Here is a 19,902-nt window from a genome sequence, read left to right as displayed (position 1 = left end):
TTTACTCAGAGACAGTTCTGAAAAACTGTTGGTTTCAGCAGAGCTGGTGGCTGTATAGGATGCCTGATAGCCAAGGCAGTTAGGGATCCTTCAAATGCCTAAATATATCAGATTTTTACATCCTGATAGAGGTTTAACTAGAAGGAACCGTGCCTGATAAAAACTCGGAAAAAAAACGTTGATTCATCTATATGAAAACACTATATACATAGGTTACAAAAAACTTTTTGCATTTTAAAAAAAAAAAAATTTGTTAAAGCTTTTGAACAAATCAAACAGGAAGTATGATTGGAAATTAAAAAAAAGACATCAAAGTACATTTAATGCACCACTGGGAGCTAGCTGATGATCATTGGCTACATATGCCTTTTGTCATCACCTCACCAGATGTGTCCCAGTAGTACACTGCTGCTTTGGAGATGATTTTATCTATGTGTTTAACCACTTTGCAGGAGTTAAACAGCTACTCACTGGCTGAAAAAGTAGATATTCCACTTTATTTGTGGACAATGGCATGCCACACAACATTTTTATTACAAAAACAAACAGAAACATAGTTAAACTACTGAAGAAACTGCCACTGAACCAATCAGCAGTACTAGTCACACATGTAAAAACACAAACAGATGCAGCCAATACTGCTTTACTCTTGAGTAAGTCCGGCCGAGGATCCAGAAGAAACACGTAGAGTTATGGTGAGATATGGTGTCCTCAGTCAGTTACAGTAGTTTATAGTTATACCATGTGGAGGCTATTCTAGCATTGATTTGCAATATTAGTGGCTACCTGAGCGGCGGACAAATTAAGACGATCAGGAGTTGTGGAAAATTGCCTAATAGGACTGCATACTCCATTGTGGTCTACATGTGGGACATTCAATATCTCATTTTTATACGCAAGTGATTTTAATTGTCACCATATCTTTGTAATAATACTGCCTAAACGGAGTTGCGCTCTTCTGTTTATTTTACATGATTGAGTTTTATAGAGCCGGGTCAAGGGAAACTGACTACAAGGAGCAGCACACGCTAACGGAAGTATATTGTTCTGAACTGAGAACTTTTATACACACAATTCCTGGGCTGCAGTACGGTAAAACGGTGTTCATGCATTAAGCAAGTGATTATATGTAACACACAGTTTTATTATTTTATTATGGTTAGGTTTCTAGTTTGAAACCAAATTGAATATGGTTTCTCTAACGCTTAGATAGCTGCAGGTTTTTAAAGCGTGCATTCTATATAGGGGGAGCATTTGATTGTATTTAATTGGTTTATTAACAAATTAATTAGAGTGTGGTTAGCGCTATTGTTCTACTTATAGTCTCAGTACTAGTTACACAGCTGGTTGGGCAAGTGGCAGTTCTGCAGTAGTTTAACTATGTGTTTAATCCCTTTAGCTAGTCTTAAAATTACATGTTGTAAAAAATTAGAGCAAGTAATTGTTTCACTATAAAGACCCATTAATTTCCCGTCATACTCATAGTCAGAGCTTATATATTAGTTCAAAATGATTTGTTACCTATATTACAGTATAAATTATATTATACTCGTAAAAATATTTTTATTTGGGAACATAAAAAACTAAAGCAGTTTAAACAGGAAAGTTCAGTTTGACATTAGATTATCTATGTAGCAAGGACATGTAATTCTTCTGTCCCAGACCCCGAATTATCTTTATTTATTGTATATATCATGAACAGCACACTGTGGAACCTGTTGGCAAACTAAAAATATAATAATATTGTTCACTGGCTAACAAAACTCACAGCATCATTCACTAGCATGAAATAATTTGAATATTACACCAACACTGATCCATACCGGCATTCAATATAACTGTAGCGTCACTTAAAAGGGACAGTCTACACTAAAATTGTTATGGTTTAAAAAGAGAGATAACATATTTACTACCCATTCCCCAGCTTTGCACAACCAACATTGATATATTAATATACTTTATAACATTTAAACCTCTAAATGTTTGCCTGTTTCAAAGGATCTATAGAAAGCCTCTTAATCACATGCTTTTTTATTTGTTTTTCACAACAGGAGACTGCTAGTTCGTGTGGGCCATATAGATAACAATGTGTTCATGCGAGAGGAGTTATTTAAGATTTATCAGAACACAGTACTAAATGCAAGTCAATAGATAATAAATACAAAGGCATGTGATCAGGGGGCTGTCAGAAGATGCTAAGGGTAATCACAGAAGTAAAATGTATATTAAAAGGGACATGAAACCCAATTTTTTTCTTTTGTGATTCAGATAGAGAATACAATTTCAAACAACTTTCCAATTTACTTCTATTATTTAATTTGATTCTTTCTCTTGTTATCCTTTGCTGAAATGTTTATCTAGGCAAGTACATGTGCAGCAGAGAACCTAGGTTCTAGCTGTTGACTGGTGGCTGCATATATAAACTGATTGTCATTTGCACACCCATGTGTTCAGTTAGAAACCAGTAGTGCATTGCTGCTCCTTCAACAAATGATACCAAGAGAATAAAACAGATAAGATAATAGAAGTAAATTAGAAAGTTGTTTAAAATTGTATTCTCTATATCGGGCCTATGAATACCCAAAAACTTCCCTCACCCACCGGGCGAGTAAATCACAAAACTTACCAGCCCGCAAGAAACTTTAGTCGCCCGTGCATATCTGCATGTAGTGTGTATATATCTTATTTAAAAAGGCAATATAAATAGTGTTATTGTAATCTCATATGCATTGCTGACAAAGGTCCCAATTTGAATGTTTTGCAAGCTGCTTATTACTTAGGGCTTGAGCTTTAATAAAAAGGCTGTAACTTTAGAAAATATTTTTCTATCACCAGGTAGAAAAAAAACAGGGATACTATCTTTGTAATACTGTATGTACCGTCTTGACTTATTTTCCCCTAAGGGAAAAAAAAAAAGATATAATTGAGCATTTTTTTTTTACTTCAGCATATGTGGGGTTACGATTAACTAAGTATATTTAATGCTGCCACCATTCAACCTATAGCTCTTTGACATAACAAGCATGTTAAAAACACTTTTTTTTCCCCTTTCTGCACGGCTGCCTTTTAACTACTAGCGCGACTGTTAGTGCCGTGCTAGCAGATTTGACTGGGTGCATGGAGATGGTATGTTCTCTATGAATTGGTTAAAGTCAGTTTTGAAGCATCAATAGCGTCCAGAAAAATTGTGCAGTGCTCTATATTGTTATAGTAGGCAGCTTGCTCATGTACATTGTGCTGAAGTACTGCAGAGGACCCTGGAGTACGTCGGCATAATGTACGTGAGCAAGCTGCCTACCATAACTATATAGTCACTTTAACCCATACTTCATTAATACACACACAGAGAAGAAACACTCACCGCTCTAGCAGGATGTCTTCCCGTGCAGACAACCTTAGGGGTGGGAAGTAGCAACTGACAAGGAAGAGACCAAGAGCCATGGAGATAAGGGGAGGTCTTTGAATGCATTTAACAGAAAGAACCTCCCCTTTCTACCCTCCTTTCCCGTGTGTGCGCATATGTAAAAGGCAATTTGAAATTTTTTATTATTGCTTCTTATATCCCACTTAAAATGTCAGGTCGCCGCTTGGGCTGGTAACTTAAAAATTTTACATGCCCGCAAGAAATTTAGGTCGCCATTGGCGACCGGACCGGTCTATTCATATGCCCTATGAATCATGAAAGAATTTTTGGGGGTTTCATGTCCCTTTAATATAACTGTGTTGGTTATGCAAAACCGGGGAATGGAGTAATAAAGGGATTATCTATATTTTCAAACAATAACAATTATAGACTGTCCCTTTAATAACAAAAACTAGGAATATTTCCCAGTAAACAGGGGATGGAATAATTGAGTAATTATAAACGTTTAACAAGTGACCAGCTTCACCTTGTCAGAATGCATCATGCTATAAAATGAATTGGTTCAGATATGTGGAAGTTTAATAGGATTAGGTCATCCAAGATAATGTAAATTAGTAATCTCCTGCTATGACAGTTTTTAACAACAAGAAAAAACTTTTCCCTGTTGATTTTATAACAGTAACATAATAAAAATATACTTAAAAATGTTTAAAATTGTTTCTGAAAGTAGAAAGAATATATTAGTAGTTCTAATACTAATAATTGCAGCTGCAATTAGAAAATGCTTTTACACGCTGCATCATTTTTTAATGCTGAATTTCTTGCTTATACCTAGGTTTTCATTCCCTCGAAAGGGTTTAAAGTCAGCTTCAGAGCTGAAGTACACTTGCCGATCCTAAGCAGTGCACAGCCTGTGGCTAGTGGCTATGCACATATGCCACAACTGATTGGTTCAGCTAAGGATCAGGGTATTCCCACTCCAGAGCTTAAACACATAGGTATAAGCACACAACAGTGCAATGATAATATGCTCTACTGCTGATTCAGGTTTTTACAGAATGGGTAAAATGCACAGCAGTTGATGTTTCTCAAACTATAATTCTGATGTCTAACTAGAAACAAATGTGAATAAAAGCATGAAGATCGTAATGTAGAGCACAAGCGATTATACATTTGTATCTTATCGCCTGCAAGTGCACGGTAACGTGTTTCCCACATGGAGTTGGGTCACAGATTGTTCTTGAAAAGGTCTCAGAAGATTTATGCAACATCAAACCATTCCTAGAGAGACACAAAAACTCTCACGCTATTTAGCTATTTAAAAAGTGGTAGATTGGCAGAAGACACTTGTTTTTCTTTATTAGAGTTTTCTTATTGGCCAAGTTAAACAGTTGACATTCCATGTATATGTTAATATATTATAAACAAACCATAAGACTTCTTCACAGCCAAGTTGTCAACCTGCATGAAAGCTTTATAATCCTTTCAACATTTCAGTGCTGTAAATAAACACTGCAGACTTATCAAGGCTAACTCTGCTTCATATATTTCCCTTATTGGATTTAACAGATAACTACTGCAAAATAATGCCCATTATACTAACAATGTGACCATGGCTAGCCTTGTTAGCTGCTGACTCAAACCTGAATTAGCTTCCCCAAATTGTATACTTCTTTGCGCAGGCGCGCAGAATACCGCACATGCGCCCACATGCCCCGACTACTCACGCTCAGTTTAATAAACTGCATTAGAGGGTCCATAATTTTTACAGGCGATTTGCCTTCAGTGCGCATGCGCGCACTGCTGTAAACTGGGGATCAACAACAAACACAACTATTAAACATAAAATAAATATGAGAAGCCCAAATTTTCAACTTTTACTGTATACGGTGGATTATATTAAAAAATTTCATGTACAGTGTCATGTGGCCCCTCGAAATGTAACGAAATTACAAAGTACATGAAATTATTTAATATAATCCACAGTATACAGTAAAAGTTGAAAATGTGTGCTTCTAATTTATTTTATGTTTAATAGTTGTGTTCGTTTTTTACTCCCAGTTTAAGGCAGTGCGCGCATGCGCACTGAAGGCAAATCGCCTGTAGAAATTATGGACCCTCTGAGGCAGTTTATTAAACTGAGCGTGATAAGTTGGGCCGTGTGAGCACGCGCAGTATTCTGCATGCCTGCGCAATGAAGTATACTGCCCATAGAATTCCTCGCCCCGTTGTGTAGGCTTCAACAGCTGATTTTCGGAGGATGTGCCTCTTACGCATGCGCAGTGAGCGCCACACACCTCCAACAGCTGTCACGTCACCGAATGTGATACGGGTCCCACATTCTTATAAAAGTCAAGACTAATTTTAGAACACCGGCCCATTTTAGGTTTAGCAACTGTGTACTTCTTGATGACTGGTGGCTAAATGTAGCCACCAATCAGTAAGCGCTATCCAGGGTTCTGAACCAAGACATTTTAGGCCATCACAATGAGCACCTAGATAAGTGGTGACCATATACAGCCTTATAACCTTCAGCACAATCAGAGAAATAAATCATATTTTCTTGTGCCCCCTTTAAAACAGCTGTGTTTCCAAAACAAAAGGTAATAAATATTGCATGCCTGTTTTGCGAACTTATGAAGACATTGGTTGTCAATCCCCAACCTTGATCACAGGGGGGGGGGAGAAAAAAAAATTAAACTTACAGAAATGTTTTTTTTTGCATTTTTATGTTGATGTGAGAACATCTAGAATTCTGTTCCGGTACTGTCAAACATGTAAACAACATGACAGGAAAAGAATAAAAGTACACTGTAATGCGTCACACTAGCATGAACAAATCAAGAAAAAAACAATTACAAATCTCTACCAGTAACCCTCGTTATACAATAGTGACATTTTCTTCAGAAAACCCCCATCACACTTTACATTCAGTAGCTGAGCAGCCATTTTATCACCTCTAAGAAGATGTGTTAACCCACATATGGCTACAACATACTCGGTTTCAACTTCTCTCCAGCACACCTAAATTTTACAAACCACTTCCAAATAAAATGTAAAGAAATGCAGAGAGAGGTTAGCTACACTAAATGGTACTGCTGCTACAGTGAGAATTATATAGTTGCAAACATAAGCCGAAATGTAGGAGGAGTGTGTGGCCTCAAGTGTAAATATAGGAAAGATACAGTTTATGCAACAGTCAGTCATGGCCGAACTCATTTCCACAGAGAGCAAAAAATAACTCAGGAAATGATTTATTTTTACTAGGACTTAAATGATGTCTGCCTTGAACTGGAATTTTATTAAAGTAAACAATAATCCAATGTTTTGTGAATTATTTTGACTGGAAAAAACTGCAGTGTTAGAGATAAGCTTTTAACTCACTGGATGCCACAGTGCATCCATATACTGTACAGTGAAATTATGAAACAATAAACTGCACACTGCTGGTAATAAGGGACTGCTCCTGGGGGGGTAGCCACAGAGGAAACCATTATACTTCTACTCAATGCTTGGTCGCTTTATCTCTTTTCTTGTATGACCCTTGAGTATTAATCTCCCCTAAGGCTTATGGTGAGAAACCAGATGTAGACCCATTACCCATAAGGACATGCTGGGCAATAAGAGACTGCTTCTTGGTTGGGGATTAGCCACAGAACCTGCTATTACTCTTTTGTTCATTCACTAGTTGAGTACATTTTTTGTAGAAACAATAATATTTTAAAGGGACAGTAAAGTCAAACTGAAAGTTTCATGATTCAGATGTAGCAATTTTAAACAACTTTCCATTTTATGTTTATTATATAATTTCTCTTTCTCTTGGTATCTTTAACCTAGGTAGGCTCTAGAAGCTAGCTGCTAATTGGTGGCTGCACATGTTTCTTGTCGTTGTCTCACCTGTTGTGCTCAGCTGGCTACCTATAGTGCATTGCTGCTCCTTAGACTACTTTTCAAGAAAGGATAGCAAGAGAATGAAGCAAATTTTATAATAAAAGTAAAATTAAGTTGTTGAAAATTGAAAATCTAAAAAGGTAACATTACAAACTCACATATCAATGGTATCACTCAGAGACATACAAGAGCAAAATGAAAACGCCCCAGTTTGTTAGAGCATTTTATTATTGCTTTATTGTTAGCATTTAAAGGGACAGTCAAGTCCAAAAAAATCTTTCATGCTTTAAATAGGGCATGCAATTTTAAACAACTTTCCAATTTACTTTTATCACCAATTTTGCTTTGTGCTCTTGGTATTCTTAGTTGAAAGCTAAACCTAGGAGATTCATATGCTAATTTCTTAGACCTTGAAGGCCGCCTCTAATCTAAATGCATTCTGATAGTTTTTCACCACTAGAGGGCATTAGTTCACGTGTTTCATATAGATAACATTGAGCTCATGCACTTGAATTTACCATGGAGACAGCTCTGATTGGCTAAACTGCAAGTCTGTCAAAAGAACTGAAATAAGGGGGCAGTCTGCTGAGGCTTAGATACAACGTAATTACAGAGGTAAAATGTGTATAATTATAACTGTTGGTTATGCAAAACTGGGGAATTGGTAATTAAGGGATTATCTATCTTTTAAAACAACATGAAAAGGGAGGAAACACATAGTTAAAGTCATCTCCAAAGTATCAGTGCACTAAATGGAGCTAGCTGAATACATTTAGTGAGCCAATAACAGGCACGTACATCAGATAGTTCCCAGTAGTGCAATGGTGCATTTGAACCGATCTTGGAATGCTTATTAACAAAGAATACAAAGAGAAGAAGTAAACCAGAAAGTTGTTTAAAATTGCATGCCCTATCTTATTCATGAAAGTTTTATTTTGACTAGATTGTACCTTTAATGATATTACATTATAAAAGGACCTAAAACTGAATATATTAATGGTGTTGTTTGACTCTAGCACCAAATGCCATAAAATCTGAGATCATCATGTTGTAATGTACATAACCCCGGAGAAAAAAAATACCCTGTGATATGTTCAGCTCTTTTGCCAATGATAGCAACATAGAAACTGGAGCAGAAAGCAATATACGGTGTGTGCACATAATTATCTGGGTCAGATATAATACATTTTTAATGTATATGGAATTAGTTAAAATATTTCTGTAAGAAATTACAGACAACGTATCACATTATTACTGGGAGATAAACTACTGTACACATTGCTGAGAAATTACTGAAGAAATATGTTCCTCATATAAATAATATAATTCATCTATGTCCTGCTATCAAACCAGAGTGTTTGTGCCACGGAGCATATTTACAGAGGTCATCCCAAAACCATAGACAAGAGAATTTGATGCATAATTGTTATTCAGTGCAGATAAAGAAAGAATTATGAGGTCTTTAAAGGCAATTAACTTGTATCACAACTAAAGAATCTAGCTAAACAACAAACCCAGCAGCAGCTCCTAAAATTAATGGTATGACTTAAAGGGACAGTCTACTCCAGAATGTTATTATTTATAAAGATAGATAATCTCTTTATTACCCATTCCCCAGTTTTGCATAACCAACACTGTTATATTAATACACTTTTTACTTCTGTGATTACCTTCTATTTAAGCCTTTGCAGACTGCTTTATTATTTCAGTTCTTTTGACAAGACTTGAATTTTAGCCAATCAGTGCTGACTCCTAAGTAACTCCACGGGCGTGAGCACAATATTATCTATATGGCACACATGAAGTAGCGCTGTCTAGAAGTAAAAAAACTGTCAAAGTGCACTGAGATTAGAGGTTGGCCTTCAAGGGCTTAGAAATTATATGAGACTACCTAGGTTTAGCTTTCAACAAAGAACACCAAGAGAACAAAGCACATTTGATGATAAAAGTAGTATTTAAAAAAGTTGTTTAAAATGACATGCCCTATTTGAATCAGGAAAGTTTAAATTTTGACTAGACTGTCCCTTTAAAGGAATATAAAAGTGCCCAAAAAAAGTTTCAATAGGTTAGAGCATTTTATTATTGCACTATTGATTGCATATACATATACTGCAAACACAGCTCCAGGGAAGTTACTACGGTGAACTGAACACATTTAGTGAGCCAATGACAAGAGGCATATATGTGTAGCCACCAATCAGCTAGCTTCCAGTAGGTTGTTGCAAGTTTCCTACCTAAGTATGCTTTTTAACAAAGGATACAAAAGGAACAAAGTAAACGTGATAGCAAGAGAAAATTGAAAGGTCTCTTAAAATTGATCCATGATCCATCTGACCTTTAGGCAAAGTTCTTTTAAATACAACTAAGTGACATATCGGTAACATTTAGTTTCCTTTGTGTTTGTGAGATTGCTATCAAATAACACCTTAAGTGTTATGCTACGTTCTATGAACTTTTAAACTCTGAAGTATTCATCATTTAGTATTAAATTGTAAACTGACACTGAACACCATAAACCAATCTACAAATGCTCACTTATATAGCACTGAAACCTATTTTATGATAACGCAAAAACAGAACAATCTCTGATTTATTAAAGCATGGGGTCAATCACAATGTGAATGAACTACAAACATCTCCATTAACTTCAAAGGTAAAATTTAAAGAAAACAAAAAAAAAAAGATAAACTTTTCTAAATTGTAAATAGACCCCTATATTTTAAACCTCTACAAAAGTTAAACACATAGATAAAGTGTTGCTTGAGAGATGCAGTCAGTCTATTGTGAACAGCAGATACACAACCTGCCAATCAAGTCTTGCAGCTCCCAAGCTGGCGTTTACCTGTGTGGTAACCGCTTTGTGAGGATGATAGAAACATAGATATTGACGGCAGATAAGAGCCATAGGCCCAGCAAGTCTGCCCGATATTACCTAACAGTATAAACTTATCTAGTTCGTAGGATAGCCTTATGCTTGTCCCATGCATTTTTAAAGTCCCTCACAGTGTTTGTTGCTACTACCTCTTGAGGAAGTTTATTCCATAAATCAATCACTCTTTCTGTAAAGAAGTGCTTCCTCAAATTACTCCTGAATCTACTACCCTTTAGCTTGAGCTCATGACCCCTTGTTCTTGAATTTTCCATTTTATGTAAAATACCCACAGCCTCCATTTTACTAAACCCTTTAATGTACTTGAAAGTTGCTATCATATCACCTCTTTCCCTTCTCTCCTCTAAGCTATACATATTTAGGTCATTGAGCCTGTCCTGGTAAGTTTTATTTTTTAGACCATGTACCATTTTGGTAGCCCTCCTTTGCACAGATTCAAGTTTGTTAATATCCTTCTGAAGATATGGCCTCCAGAACTGCACACAATACTCAAGATGAGGCCTAACTAACGATCTATAAAGTGGCATAAGAACCTTACTATTTCTGCTGCAAATACCTCTACCAATACATCCAAGCATTCTGCTAGCCTTACTCGCTGCATTACTACATTGTTTACTAAGTTTTAAATCATCTGAAATAATAATTCCCAAGTCCTGTTCCTCATCTGTAACAGTCAGTAAAGTGTCATGATACACAGATATCTAGGGTCAATAATATATAAAGTACATCTAACAAACTGCACAGCATAACATTTTTGCATTAGGACGTCACTTTCCTATTAAACTTGTATCTGCTGCGTTTCCTTTTGGAATGAAAAAGAGCACTAGGGTCAGTAATTTCTTTTGCAGTACTAAATTAGTCTACTGCACTCACCATTTATTATGCGATTGGGATTTACCAGAAGATCCCTAAGTGCTGCCAGATCACAAGACTGATTTCCCGTTTCCCTCTCAGCCAGCAGTGATAGTATGGACTGTTGTAAGAAATGTAAACATGCTTTGTATGTTCTGCACCTCTTCAGCGCCCTCAATTAAAAAAATATGGTGATTCAAAAGGCAATTATTTCCATAGTAAAATATCAGTCTCACGTGCAAGTTTAGAGATTCTTTCACGCCTGGCACACAATTTAATTTAAAGGGTCATTATAGTTGAAAAACTATTGTGTATACAACAAAAGGGATTAAACGCACTGTATTAGTAATGCGTCTTTAACCCCCCACAAAGGAGGTGCATGAGCAGAAAACGCAACAGATCCGATCAGCAGATTTAGGTCCACATCTGAGTTGTGCAAATAGCACTGGAGATTGTAGCAGCAGTGTTTTCCGCTCAGGACCTGCAGTCCTCTGTGGGTCCCAATCAGTACTTCTACTGTGTGTTTAACCCCTTCACATGGGTTAAAGACAAAATAGTGCAGAACCAATAATGAATTAGAGCTTGTCCTTTTTTCAAATATTATTGCCCTTTAAATCAGTGATTGTCAATCCTAGCATTTGTGAAATGCTAGGAATGACCATTGGAACAAATAAAGGGGACTGTCAGAAATGAAGTAAAAAATACTTCATGTTGAAAGTTCCTTTATTTGTTTAAGTGTTCTTTAGTTATTTTGCTAGGTGGTGACGTTTCCACCTCTTAGCAAAAAGCCCCCATTTCTATGTTGTCAAAATGAATCTAGCAACGACATGAACGCTACATTATTAACAAAGTAAAGACTTATTTCAGCGGCATCTTACTGCATCTAGCAGCAACTTCAAAAACCTAAAAATAAACTGGGGACTATCTAAACAGCCTAGTTTGACGGCAGAAGAGCAGAAATATGGTATGAATTTACAATGTAGAAAGTCAGTGCAGGTACAAGATTTTCTCTGGCGGCACTAAGCAGTACGGAAACATTGGTATGAATGTGCCACCTGGGTATGCTAGGGTTAGGATGGGTGCACAATTTATTATTATTGTTTATTTATAAAGTGCCAACATATTACTCTTACGTAGCGCTGTAACATTAAAAGTTTACAGTTGCGGAGTATAATAAATCAGAATTGATTTACATAAATCATAAAAAGATCTTTACATAAGACGCTCAACGGGACAGGTGGACTTGTGAGTTTACATTCTGTAGGACGATACATGGGGAGGTTAAGAGAGAGGGAACAGAAGCAAGAGAGACATCTTAAAGTAAATTGCATTAATCCCTGAACAGATATGTTTTTAAAGAATGCTTCAAGCTTTGAAGACAAGAAGCAAGTCTGACTGAGCGCGATAAGGAGTTCCATAGAATGAATGCAGTTCTAGAAAAGTCTAGCAGACGAGAGTGTGAGGATGTAATCAAAGAGGAGGACAAATGTAGGTTTATGGGCAGAGCAAAGGGGGCGGGTAGGGGAGTATTTTTTAGACAAGGGCAGAAATATAGGAGGGCGCAGTGTTGGTGAGGGCTTTGTATGTTAGGTCAAATGTTTGAATTTTATTCTTGAGGCTATGGGAAGCCAAAGACGGGATTAGAAGAGAGGTGCAGCAGATGTAAAACGATGCGCAAGGAAGATAAGCCTGGCAGGGGCATTTCATGATGGCTTGAAGTGGGGATAAGCGGCGGCTTGGGAGACCAAAGAGGATAGAATTGAAATAGCCAAGGCAGGAAATGATAAGTGAGTGGATAAGAATTTTAGTAAGTTGTAATTTGTAACCCATAATAGAAGGAGTTACTCAAGACCTGAGGTTAGTACAGAGTTTTATTGTGAGACAAACTGCAGCAGAAAAGAGATGAAAGTGGTGACATTGACTACACATGATTTTTCTTTAATAGCATATTGTGGGATTTCAAGTTCTGTACTTGTCTCCAGCCCTCTAGCTATAGAAACCTAAATATAGCAAGTATCATGTGTTAAATGGTTAGAAACAGATACACTAGATCACCAAATGTATGTGGGCACCCTTAAAGAAACACTGAACCCAATTTTTTTCTTTGGTGATTCAGATAGAGCATGCAATTTTAAGCAACTTTCTAATTAACTCCTGTTATCAAATTATCTTCATTCTCTTGGTATGTTTATTTGAAAAGCAAGAATGTAAGTTTAGATGCCGGCCCATTTTTGGTTAACAACCTGGGTTGTCCTTGCTGATTGGACAGCACCAATGAACAAGGGCTGTCCATGGTTCTAAACCAAACATTTGCTGGCTCCCTAGCTTAGATGCCTTCTTTTTCAAATAAAGAGAGCAAGAGAACGAAGAAAAAATGATAATAGAAGTAAATTAGAAAGTTGCATGCTCTATTTAAATCGTGAAAGAAAAAAAATTGGGTTCAGTATCCCTTTAATTATAGAGGTCAGATGCGAGCTTAAAGTGAATGTCAAGTTTGATGAATCGGTGCCCGGTTTTTAAAATCCCTATTAAAAACCAGGGGCACTTTCATTCATCAAACTTTACATTTCACTTGTTTTGTTAAAATACTTACCTTTTAATCTTGAAAGCCGCTCTAGCGCTTCCCCCACCCGTCGCAAGCCTCTTCATACGTCAGCAATGACAAATACAGCATCATCCAATCACGGCTTCCCCCCCAAGGGGAATAATTGCCTGAGGCAACACTGTGATTGGAGGAAGCCGGATTCGTCATTTTTGACATATGAAGAGACTTGCGACGGGCAGAGGAAGCGCTGGAGCGGCTTTCAAGATTAAAAAGGTAAGTATTTTAATAAAACAAGTGAAATGTAAAGTTTGATGAATGAAAGTGCCCCTGTTTTTATTAGGGTTTTTAAAAACCGGGCACTGATTCATCAAACTTGACATTCACTTTAAATAACTGGCTTCATAACTGGTGCATAATCACACTGCTGTAAATATATAGAAACAGATTTTGACGGCAGGTAAAAAACAGGGGGCCAGCAAGGTTGCGTGATATTTCCTAAAGGTATAAACTGTTTTACTCGTTTTCAAAGCCAGTACATAGTTTCTGAACACATATTTCATGCAAATAAAAAAAGTTGGTCTACAAAAGGGGATGACCAACCGGTTCATATAAAACTGAGGCCCTGTCTTCCAAATGGGTTGACAAAATATGGTTTTGGAAAATTATTTACTAAGCACGCGATCGCAAGATTTTAATTATGGGATCGGGTCAGGGGGGCGTCCCTATAACGCTAGGCACGCCCTCCAGACCGCGATCACATTCAGGAAGCGCTGTTGGCTTCAGGACAGCCAAACGGCTATGACATTGTATTCCATCCTAACGGCGCTAAAGCCCAGGGCCGTTTGGACGGAATACAACGGCATAACGTCACTAAAAGGTTAAAGGGACTTAAAACCCAATTTTTTTCTCTTTCATGATTCTGATAGAACATGCAATTTTAAACAACTTTCCAAATTTACTTCTGTTATAAAATTTTATTCCTTTTCTTGTTATCCTTTGCTGAAAAGCTGGGATGTAAGCTCATAAGTGTGCACGTGTCTACAACACTATATGGCAGCAGTTTTGTAACAATGTTATACATTAGCAAGAGCACTAGATGGCAGCACTATTTCCTGTCATGTAGTGCTTCAGGCATGTGCACGCTACCTACCTAGGTATCCCTTCAACAAAGAATAACATGAGAACAAAGCAGATTTGATAATAGAAGTAAACTGGAAAGTTTTTTTAAATCTGAATAATTAAATAAATTGTTTGGGTTTAATATTCCTTTAAAGGGACAGCAAACACCAGCATTTGTGTTGTTTAAAAAGGTAGATAATCAATCTATTACCCAGTCCCCAATTTTGCATAACCAACACAGTTATAATAATATACTTTTTACCTATGTGATTACCTTGTATCTATGCCTCTGCAAACTGCCCCCTTATTTCAGTTCTTTTGACAGACATGCATTTTTAGCCAATCATTGCTTGCTCTTAGGAGCTTCACGTGCCGGAGCTCAATGTTATCTATATGAAACACATGAACTAACGCTCTCTAGTGGTGAAAAACTGTCAAAATGCTTTCCGATTAGAGGCAGTCTTCAAGGTCTAAGAAATGAGCACATGAACCTCCTAGATTTAGCTTTCAACTAACAAAACCAAGAGAACAAAGCAAAATTGGTAATAAAAGTAAATTGAAAAGTTGTTTAAAATTACATGCCCTATTTAAAACATGAAAGATTTTTTTTTACTTTACTGTCCCTTTAAGGAAGCAGAAACACGGAGTTCTAACAAGGACATAAACACACTCATTTTAGTTCCCAAACATATATTGTAAATGTAAAGGAATAAACAGAGGTTATGTATCAGTCGTGCAACAGGTAGTATAGTACGATGTTTTTTTCCCCCCCATGAGTCTTTCAATTCATTTTGCATTATAAGAATATAATCCTAGTCATATTTTACCCAAAATAGCCTTCCCCGTTTTATATATAAATGCTGGTTTATATACTACTAATTAGCAAACATAGTGGTTTAAAACGGAAATTATTTAACAGATTGTATGACTTGTTTCAATTAGAAATTCTGTTTGCTACATAAATGAGAAATTCTGTAGAAATACGGGATTCTGTGTAATTTGATTAGCGATAGAGGATAGGCATATAGATTTCATAAAAAATAGTTGACCATTAAAAAAACAACTTAAAGGGACACTGTACCCAAATTTTTTCTTTTGTGATTCAGAAAGAGCATGCAATTTGAAGCAACTTTCTAATGTACTCCTATTATCACATTTTCTTCATTCTCTTGGTATGTTTATTTGAAAAGCAAGAATTTAAGTTTAGATGCCGGCCTATTTTTGGTGAACAACCTGGGTTGTCCTTGCTGATTGGGCAGCACCAATAAACAATTGCTGTCCATGGTTCTGAACCACAAATTTGCTGGCTCCTCAGCTTAGATGCCTTCTTTTTCAAATAAAGATATCAAGAGAACGAAGAAAAATTGATAATAGAAGTAAATTAGAAAGTTGCTTAAAATTACATGCTCTATCTGAATCACAAAAGAAAAAATTTGGGTACAGTGTCCCTTTAATATCCCTGAAGCATGATGGTTAGTGGTCCCAGGTGGTTAATGCCTGGAAAAGAGGAAAACATGATAAGGGCTTCTCATATGCAGCACGAGCTATTCAGAGGTTATATATGATAAATAATTACCTTACTGTTTTTCAGTTATCTTCCTTGGATTTGTAGCTGTCTATCATAATTCAGTGATTATTATATTTGAAAAGAATTTGTATTTAAAAGTGCCATAAAAAAGGAGTTAAACACATATTTAAAGTAAATCTTGGGAAGCCGCAGGGTACTGTTAGCTCTCTGCAAGCTCTAAGTGGTACTTTAAAGTGATGGTAAATTTCAGAGTATAAGAATGTTGCAATGAAAAAATATGCTAGTTTGCAAGTAAAACCACATAATTCTTTTTTTTTTTTTAAAGTATATATATTAATAATAATAAAAGATTTATAATCCAAATTGGTATTGTCTGTTCCTCCGCCCCCCTTCATTTCCTCTTTTGGCTGGACTGTGATGTTTAGAGCAGTCAAACCCACTCTCTACATAGGCTTTCTAAGGGCTTTAAAGGGGCTGGACTTCAAGATTGTCAAATGACACACACGCCGATTGGATGTTCACTAGAATTGTAATTTTTTTTTAAAAAAAAAAGGAGTTCATCCAAATGGGAAGGCATAACATTGCAATATAAGTATTACTATATGCACTAAAATTTAACCCTTTAACAGATGGATTAAAAACAGAAAAGGTACACATATACTTTTTTAATGGCAAACATTAAATATATGGCATTTGATTAGTTAATGTTTACCATCACTTTAAATATGTGTTTAACCTATTTACATGTGGTTAACACATAGCACTGCAGGGCTGCTAGTATTGAAATTAAACGTTCTAACATTAGAGCATGTCATTTTTCTACTGTAATGGCCCTTTAATACTATAAATGCCATTGCTGCAAATTACATTTGTAAAGATGCCTAGGGAATTTGGGGGGAAAGCGCTCATGTGCAGCATATATATTATTTTATAGTCAAATTTAAGGAGTCAAGCACCATATTTTCTTGAAACCTGTAGGGTGTGTAAAAGTCGCATCTGCCCAACTCCCAAACATAAAACGGCCCATGTATAATTAGTGACAGCACCACTTTCTTTAATAGAGAAATATATATGTATTTAAAAACATATATGAAATTAATGGTATTATTTCATACATTGACTAGTGACCAAACAGTTGCTAATACCATTCTAGCTTGACAAACCAGGGTGCCATGGCACATCAAAAAAAGAATCTGGCTCATGCATTGTGTTCCATTCTCCTATCGCCATACTGCCTCAGCAGGCTCATGTTGAAGGGTAAGATTAGAGAATAAAGCCATCTGCATCACACTGTAAACTGCATGCATGGGAACTACAATAAATATGTACATGTAAAGACACATAAAAACAAATCTAACCTTCAAGGGATAGTAAACACCAAAAATGTATTGTTTAAAAATATAGATAATCCCTTTATTATAATATTTACCATTCCCCAGTTTTTCATAACCAACACTGTTATATTAATATACGTTTTACCTCTGTAATTACCTTGTATCTAAGCTTCTGCAGACTGCCTCCTTATCTCAGATCTCTTGACTGACTTGCATTTCAGGCAATTAGTGCCGACTCTTAAATAACCCCACGTGCGTGAACACAATGTTATTAACATGAAACACGTGAACTAACGCCATCTAGCTGTGAAAAACTGTAAAATGCATTCATATAAGAGGTGGCCTTCAAAGGTTTAGAAATTAGCATATGAACCTACCTAGGTTTAGCTTTCAACTAAGAATACCAAAAGAACAAAGCAAAAGTGATGATTAAAGTAAAGTAGAGGCTCAAGTAGAAGCTAGCATAAATAAATTAGGACTACTGAAAACATGGATGAGTAAAATTGCTTCTGGGGAGAGAAAACAAGACAGCAGAGATTTCCTGCAGGGCTAATCATAGGTCTGTGTTTATAAAACACTTCCTTTCATATGACTCCTTGTGTTGACTATGCAAAGAAATAAATCAAAATTCAAAAAAGGGCTTTCTGATCCATCCTGAAAAACGAATTATTTATTATATATCGCTATACTTTCAAATTTGTATAGCTCCTGAAAAGTATAATGCTGGCTCCTCAATATTATCAATGCCTTCTACATTTAAAGGGATACGAAAGTCAAAATTAAACTTGCACGATTCAGATAGAGCATGAGACACTTTTAAATTCACTTATATTTTCAAATGTGCTTTGTTCTCTTGGTATACCTTGTTGAAAGAGGAATATGCACATATATTACACGAGTGAGAGCTAGTTGCTGATTGGTGCCTGCACACATTTGTTTCTTGTGATTGGCTAACTAGATGTGTTCAGCCAGCTGCAAGTAGTGCAGTGATGTTCCTTCAGCAAAGGATAACCAGATAATGAAACAAATGTGATAATAAAAGTAAATTGAAAAGTTGTTCAAAATTGTATGTTTTATCCAAATCATGAAAAAAAAAATTGAGTTTCCTGTCCCTTTAAAATTAAAGGGACATAAAACCCCAATGTTTTCATGATTCAGATATAGCATGCAACTTTCTAATTTACTACTATTATCAAATTGTATTTGTTCTCATGGTATCCTTTGTTGAAAAGCAGGAATGCAAGCTCAGGAGTATGCAAGTGTCTGGAGCACTATAAAGGCAGCAGTATTGCAAGAATGTTATCCATTGGCAAAACCACTATTTTGGTTCTCCAAATAACTACCTGGGTATCTCTTCAACAAAGAATACAATGGGAACAAATTAAATGTGATAGAATCACAAAATAAACTGTTTGGGTTTCATATCCCTTTAAGACAAATGTCACAAGGGAAGTCTGCCATTCATGTCATGTTTGTGATAAAAACTCACTGGTTTGCATCCCTTGTTAGCCAAATAATTAATAACTGTACATATATAGATTTTTAAAATGATAGAAACTACTTTGCTTATTTTAAAACTGTAAAGCTAATACTTTTTTTTCCCCCAAAACATAATAGTATCTATGAAAACAAACAAAAAACAGGGAGCACAACAAAATAATATCAAAAGGAAATAAAACGTATTTATCATATGGTAAAAAGAGATGAAAGGTTAATTTTGGATGACATGAATGGAAATGAGAGATAAAATGATTATTTTCATTGTATCTTTAACATCCATGTGGATTAGCATTGTTCCTGAACTGTGATAAAACTGGCATCTTCCAAAGGCAGAATAAATGGTACCAGGAACTGATTGAGTTCAATGAGTAAGGCATTTGTATGAAGCGCCCTCCAAACTGCGATGTGCAAGCAGCTTCTCTTGCACAACAGGATCTTACCGTGAACGTACTATGGATGGGCTCCTCTGTGCCAGGACCGTTTTTCCCCCTCCTGGGATCTCTTGCGGTGACAACTAGGTGTGTACTGCTCAAATGCAATCCGCTCGCGCTCGTGATGCCACCCTGCTCGCTCCCGCTGAAATTGTATTACCCCAACGCGTTCCTATGCACTCTGGGTCCTGCCTGAGTAGCTCGCTGTATGTAGCTGCACAGATCCTTTTCCCCAGCACCCTGACTCGCAGCGCGATGTGATACTGTCATCAGCGACGCGCCCATCACATTTTCTCACGCCAACCACTTTCAGCGATGAGGATGTGTATGTGTGAGGTGAGCCATGTTGTGGTTGGCTTATGTCCCAGCGAAGTTGCAATTGCTGACGCCAGAAACAAATGTATGTTGAAGGTTTATTGTATGTAATTTGGTTATTAAACGCCGTGCA

General features: G+C 36.5%; 1 protein-coding gene across 3 annotated transcripts in view; it reads right to left on the bottom strand.

Annotated features, from left to right (window-relative positions):
* The window catches only part of OSBPL8 (oxysterol binding protein like 8), a 760,079-nt gene extending 740,380 nt beyond the window's left edge, over positions 1-19,699 (bottom strand). For 2 of the 3 annotated variants that reach the window (XM_053716764.1, XM_053716766.1), the window contains exon 1: positions 19,464-19,699. The gene's annotated coding sequence lies outside the window, so the exon portion shown is untranslated. The remainder of the gene's footprint in view (positions 1-19,463) is intronic. The other variant, XM_053716765.1, reaches the window with a different exon arrangement.
* Positions 19,700-19,902: the final 203 nt, after the last annotated feature.

Source organism: Bombina bombina, chromosome 6, assembly GCF_027579735.1.
Source record: "Bombina bombina isolate aBomBom1 chromosome 6, aBomBom1.pri, whole genome shotgun sequence".
In the NCBI taxonomy this organism is placed as follows: Eukaryota; Metazoa; Chordata; class Amphibia; order Anura; family Bombinatoridae; genus Bombina; species Bombina bombina.
The sequence above is the reverse complement of the archived record's forward strand: the minus strand, read 5'-3'. Positions and strand labels throughout refer to the sequence as shown.